This window comes from Dendropsophus ebraccatus, chromosome 12 (assembly GCF_027789765.1).
Source record: "Dendropsophus ebraccatus isolate aDenEbr1 chromosome 12, aDenEbr1.pat, whole genome shotgun sequence".
NCBI lineage: Eukaryota > Metazoa > Chordata > Amphibia > Anura > Hylidae > Dendropsophus > Dendropsophus ebraccatus.
This window is the reverse complement of record NC_091465.1, coordinates 32059466-32066921: the sequence shown is the minus strand read 5'-3', so window position 1 is coordinate 32066921 and position 7456 is coordinate 32059466.

The window sequence follows — 7456 nt, the reverse complement described above, 5'->3', positions numbered from 1 at the left end:
AAAAAATTGCATTTATTACCTTCGGCAGGTCTATGGCTTACCACCTTAAATCACGTTGTATGTGGGACACCATAATCATCATTACCAGGCAGTATTAGAAAAAGAGACAACATCCAATGCTGCCCAGTAAGATGGCAATAGCGTCACAATATCCAAGGGGTATCTGAAAGCAGTGGGCTAAAAGAATTGAGGTAAGAGGCAGTACTCAGTGGAGGGGGGGACAGAGGAAGAGAAAATAGGAAGCCAGGTCATTGTAGCTCTCACTTACCATACGAAAACAGTAATTCTGTATTCCAATAATTCCATGTAGAGATAATGGCGTGACAGGAGAAGAAGAAGACATCAACATAGTAATAACAATGATACCAAGCGTATGAACATGCATAGAAATATACCTTCAATTATACAACCCTTGAAGAATTTTAAATGCATTTAAAGGGGTTTCTCGTTTACCCTCAGGTATTTGGCAGCTGCTTGTTTAGTCATGTTAACTCGCCTGTAATTTACACTGCCATTCCTTCCAAATGGAATTTTCAAAATCACCTTTAAAACTCTTGGCACTAAACCAGAAAAATGCAGACGTCCTAATGGAATTAAATAATATCTAAAAGAGAGGGAGCGCATTCTTCTCCGCAATTGATGTATAATGAGCCCAAATCGGTCATTTTCATAAGGGGGGTTGGGGGGTATGATAATCTTCCCATCAAATGCAGAGATAGATGATTGGTGTAAATGGATGCAGACGGGCATTGTTTTCACTATGAATGTCACCATTTTGTCTTGTGGAGGGAAAAGAAAGAAGAAACTGCAAAATGGCCTCCAGGTTCGAATCAGGAGAATGTGGATTTGCAGCTGCTTAAAAACACCCACACTGAACACGAGCAGGATATTGTGAGTCAGCCTGCTGCATGGCACATTTACGGGGAAGGTGAGTTGTAACAAGTCAGCTTATACCCAAAGACTAAGACAAACAGAGGTGAACAAACAATGTGCTGGAAGCCAGGGAGCTAGGACTCCTGTTACTGTAAAAATCCGAGCAGCTCGTACTGAGAGAGGAAGGGAAAAAAGCCACAAAAGAGGCACTGAATGTATTTAACATTATCCCAATCATCTCCCTATCACATCTAACGCAACAGGAGTGGTACCAGGCCTAATGGACGGGGAAGCTAAGCAACTATCAAGGGCCTACTGAGGTGTCATGGGGAAGGTGAAGGCCAGACAAGGACACCACTGATTTAATTAGAAAAGTTGGATGACAATGTGTTTGTTCAATGTGGATGACTCTAGGTGCTTGTCTTGTATCGAGTCAGCTACGTTTTTCAGCTGCAAATGTTATGTAACCACGGACATGTGTCGAGGCATGACAGGAATTGATGACCATTTGTAGTAAAACATGGCTGAAGAGTAACTGTATACACATAAAAAAAAACCTCTAAAAGATGTAACCTTCCATTGGTCACAATGGGCAATGTATTGTTTATATGCATCAGATCTATGTAAGATATATATAGTAGTCAGGTTTCTGGATGGGGTCAAGGAGACATATGCCATGCAATGGGATGGGACAGTTGATGATGTCAGACACAACTTCCCTTTGAATAAAAGGTGGGGCCTATGCAGTTGGGTCACATGAAAATTTGTAGGCCATTTACATGTATGAGGCTGAGTTCACATTAGCCTTATAAAGATGTGTTTTTATGTCCGTATTATGGCCTGACCACTGGTCTGATTACCCAGACTGACAAGTGACAGGTCAGGAGATAGGTCCCGAGGTCGAGCCCAGAGTAGCAGCCATTATATGGACATAACAATTCATCTATATTAAGGTAGTATGAACCTAGTCTGAAGGTTCTCTAGATAAAAGCTAGACCAGAGTCATAGATAAGCTTTTCCTTGACCCAGGTGAAATGTTTAGTCTTGAGCCCTAGCCCTGTATCTAAATACCCTAAATACAAAATGTACCTCCTGTCTCCCTTTTAAAAACGGGGGACGTAATTCAAAACTATTTTAGGGGATAAAAATATAAGGCCTTTGTGGTATATAAAACAAGTCACCATTATAAATTTTTTACTAGGTGGTTTCAAAGATACGTTGCCATAAAAGTTTTCATTCACAATCTAAATTTAAGGAGCGAAGGCCTTTGGTGTTACCCATAGCAACCAATAGGATGTCATGCTACAGTCTAAATGGCTGTCAAAATTTGCTATCGATTTTTGTAAATTATCTTTCTGCTTTGCATCATGGGAGAGAAATATATGGAAACACACTTATTTTTCAATATAAATATAGATAAGTGATAGAAAGATAGATATTGACCCCATGATGCAAACTTTATTTGCCAAAAACCAATACTATATTATAATGAAAGGGATGTATAATGGTTATTACAGAGCACTGCAACCTAAAACACTCTGGCTGTTCTGAAACAATTACTACAACTCCCAGCATGCTTGAATACAATAAGAGAGAAATAAAAGCTTGATAAACATTGATAATCCATACTGCACCTGTCACAACTATATGGCGGTTTTATCCCAGGGTGTGCCATTCAACCATTAAGGGGGGAAATGATATTGGGTATTTTATATAGAATTGGGCTCTATTCTCTAACACTATTTCAGAATATTATTATAGCCTACTAACATTTATTGTATTACTAAAATAATAATATTCCATTGTCAGATTTTCACGGCCATATTCAGGCTTTTAGTTAAATGACATGAACTATCATTCTATAGGTATAACATGAATGCAGAGTCCTGACCATTGAGCGTGACGTCCAGTGCTGAAACTAATGCACAAAACATAAGGAATTCTAGTGCCTCCTATACAAAGTCAGAATTCTGCAGACCTTAAATCCTATAAATCTACAAAAGCAATAATGTAATGTATTACATCTGACTGTCCGTAGAGCAAACAGGGCACTTCATTAGAAACCTCTACAGATGGATCACCTATACTTGTAACCTGGTAACAGAGAGGATTTAGCTTCCCGCACAGATCCGACATAGGATTCTCACAACTAAACAATGAGGCCTTATTTTCAGGCGACAAATATGGCAGACCGGTTATTGTTAATATGTTGCTCGTTCCTGCGTTTCAATTCTGCACCACTGCACAAAGGGGCCCACAGAGAAGCCACACAGCCAACCTGCTCGAATACTGTGACCACCTTTAACCAGTTAATTCTCGATATACAACACAGCTATAAAGTTTTAACAGCACAAACCAGTAATACCTTCTAGAATACACCTGGCTGTGGGAAAGAAAGCAAATCATTGCAATACACGTATACGTATCTCATAGCCAGCCGGCCCCGGAATACAAAGGAGGAAGAATCAGGTTAATGGCTTCTCTACACCCACCGGAACAGACAACAAGAAGGAGGCAGGTAAAGAGGAAGGAACGCAAGGACTAAAAAAAAAAAAAATCTGCCTTGGAATTCAAGATCGTAGACAAATAGAGAGCGATGAAAGCACAGGAAGACATAGTAGAAAGTGTAGTTGAAATCTCACGGTTCCACAGGTGCTCAGAAGTCTGCTTCATTCAAGCTACGGGTCCTCTTGAAATCTAAAACCCACCTCATGGTCTCCTGGGTTACAGTTCTCACTTAGTTAATCATCACCGTTATTAGCAGTGACCAGGCCTTGGGCAAAGCAACAGAGAATGCATAAAGCGTAGAGCAAAACAAGAAACTTAACTAAGCCAGCTCCACCTCTAAAACCAGTAATTATCTTCTTTTACCTGCTTTACCTATTCTCTCCCCGCCCGCCACTCATCTCCCGCCCAGCTTCCCCCTCTTCTGCTATTCTTACCCATGTTATTCCCAAGCTGCTATGTCTTGGCCCTTTGCATAGTATCAAGTATCAAATAAAGGCCTCTAAAGCTTCCATACCTTGCTAAGGTAGCTCCTGCCCCAGAGAGGAATGCGACTCCAGTGTGAAAAACTAACCTGCTGGTTAACCCCCAGTGTCAAGTCTTAATCAATAGCAAAGAGACTGTGTGCTCAACAAAGCCCTGTAAACCTAAACCTTTATCTACTGCTCGAACAGATAAGACATGCCGAGTCTGGCCACAACCGCCAAGATCTTATTCATTCTGAAAGCTGTCACTCACATTATAGACTTCTCTGCTCATCTGGAATATAGCAAAATATAATATCTACCCACAAATATTACAATGAGACAATCCAAGCCAAGGGCCGACTTTAGAATCTTCAGCACATGAGTACGGATAGAGTCACCTTGCATCCAAAGGGTTAACTATTTGTTACTACATTATGGCGGGAACAGGTAAAGCTGGCTATTGCATAAAGTAAAACATACAACGCATCGTATTGAATAACCAGAGTCTTGTCCATCTTATGTCTATCGTCTGTGCTAAAAAAGTTTAGCGGCTAACATCAAAGGGAAAGCACATCATATTAAACACAAGGGCTGTCCACAAGAGACGGCGCATTGAACGGAGAGGATGAGAAGCCATTTTGAAGAATTAACAATCATTTCTAAATGAATGAGCTTTATCAATAACATATGAAGACTTTAAACATTGTAATAGTAATGCAGCAATACAATTATATACATATATATGGTGAAACCAGCAAAAGACCACCTCTTTGAGAAGACCATCCCATTCTAGATCAGATTATTCCCTTTGATTGTGTGTATTTTGGCAGCTCTCTTTACTACGAGGACCGGCCCTCTAGATGGACTATATTTTTCAGCAGTTTTATAATTTTACGGTGGTTTTAAAAGAGGTTCCAATATATATATAATCATTAAATGTCATTTTAAACACATAATAGAGTAAAAAAAAACATAAACTTAGCATACTCTATGGACAGTAGACTTTGTACAACCTAGTCCATCAATTAAGAGATTTTATACAATACCAAACAACTGCTCCTGACACCATTCAAAGCCATCAAATGATAATAAAGCTGTATGACTATCTAATAAAGCCATCAACTATATAAAGTACCACTATAATAAAAAATACCTATTAGTCTATACTTAATAGAAAACCAGGACCTGGCACATCTTTAATGACTTGATTTGTTTAGTCTCCACTGAATATTGTGACATTACAGGTATGGGCAGGTCCACGCTGACAACAGGGGTCAAACTCCAGTCTCAGCTTGAGACAGCTAGCAAGACGTTATTAAAAGAGTTAAAGGAAGAGATTAGACAACTGATTATAGCTAGAGAGACATGGTGTCAGTGACTTCCAATGAAACTCAAGATCTAATGCACCACCAGTCTGAAACAATAGTTATCTCTTCACAAGCAAAGCGGCCATATTAGAACATGCTTTATCCGCATTAGGTAACATGCAATATTTCAATGAATGCTTCCCTGTTGAATACAGACAGGAAAACTACTGTTTTAACCCAACCTTTAATCAGAGGAAGATCTAGAAACAAGATTTTTTTTTATTCGGGCTCCCACATTTCTACGTGTGCATTTCTAGAGCCAGAATCCTCTCACTTCCCCCAACTATAAATCTCATATAACTTCTGCTCTGCCTTTGTACCCAATGCTGAATGCCTTGCGGCTGCGTGTGAGTACCTGCCCTAACTGGTTGGGCTGGTTGAGGGCTAAAGAGTTTGAATACATACTCTTTACTCTCAACTCTACGCATTACAGAGCAGAATGAAACTTGATATCGAAAAAAGCACCAATTCCTCTAAACCACCTGAAAAGAAACCTTTAAACCAAAAAAAAAAAAAGAGGGAATGAAGTCCTACTGTTTCCCTTTTAGGACGTGGCACCAGGCACATTCCTCACTATGGCACACAATGATAACATCTTGACACCAGAAAACAAATTGCAGTAACGTTACTTCACCAAGGAGACGGAATTAATTCTTCAGGACCGGATACCATCAGGTGAAGGCGAAAAAAAGAGAACAAACACAACAAAATGGTGGTCTCGGTAGTCTTTGTCCAATGCATCCATCAGATGTCTTGACAGGTACGGTCTACCTTTTCTTTCTACCAGGTGACACATGGCAGACAAAAATGTAAAAAAATAAAAAAATAGAAAAAAAGGCAAAAGAAGAACCGATAACGTTCAACTAAAATCGGCAAATAAAACAAAGGACAAACAAGGACATATTTGGAAAATGAGGCAGTCATCAAGTGGTGAATGATGTTCTTCTTCTTGAGAGCCCTGGAGCGATGCTGCTTGTTTAAGCTGAGACACAAGAAGAGAATGAGCAGGCTAAGGGCTTGGCTTACATGTAGGTCCTCACCCCTCCCTATACAGGTGCATTCTTTCCAACAAACCAATCTCTGTGTTCAAAGTCTCAACAGGTGTGTCTTTCTCAAATGGGATAGGCCAACGTAGAGCTGACTTGCGTATTAAAGAAGATATTTCGTGAGAATTACCTCCCGCCCCTTCGCCCCCAACCCCCTCCCTCCGTTACTGGCATTCCAGCCCCCACACCTTTCCACTGGCTACGTCAAGAAGAAAGCAAAGTGTAGGTGACAAAAAAAAAACTGCCAAATCAGGCTCAATGAGATTTCCAACCGTTTCCAACCTAAAAGTTTGTACTTTAAATGCACTGTGTAATACATGGGAATGCAGACAAACAGGTGGAATAGACAGGTGTCTCCGCGAGTGGAGTGGGGTAGGGCAAACACTGGTGATTTGCATCTACCTTAGCTCTCTAGACTACTGTCAACAAACTGACATCTGACTGACCAGGACCATTATATCTTATCTAATTACTGATGGTAGCTTGCCTAGGGTGCTTTACTCAAACCTCTACCAAAGGGGGAGGAGGGTTTGGAGTGCCCAGTTGACATTACATTTTAACTTTAAGACTTTAGTGCTCCGCTACTTCTGTATGGGTCATTCGTAGTTGTATCTAGTTATCCTTTTATATTACATTAGATTGTGTTTTAATAGGCATTTATTTATTTTGTTTTTGGGATATGAAAAAATGAACAAAAAAAAAAAAAAAAAATATATATATATATATATATATATATATATATATTATTTTTTTTTTTTTTTTTACTTAAGATAAAGCTGTAAGTGGGAATTGTCTTTTTAGAACCTCATTTCAGACTGTCTTCAATACTGACTACTCAAGTTGGAAAAAAACAAATAATCGTGTGGTCTCCTCAAAATTATTATAAAAAATTAAATTAAAAAATTGAAATTATATCTCTATAGAGGCAGATCCCAGGCAGGAGGTTTGTTCTAACATTTAGATATGGAACCTCTCCAATGCCCCTCATATTGGGGTTTCCACCATATGTTGTCATTGTATAGAAATAAATGATGGCTTTACTTTAGATGAAGCAATAGTGTTGTGGCCAGTGTTTGACCCTATGGTCATGTAGGCATTGACCAAACATTATGACTTTCAAATAACAGTTATATGGAGAGAGGGACACCAATAACTTTAGAATTCAAATGTTAGCCCCCTTTACAGAGTATTAGAGTCT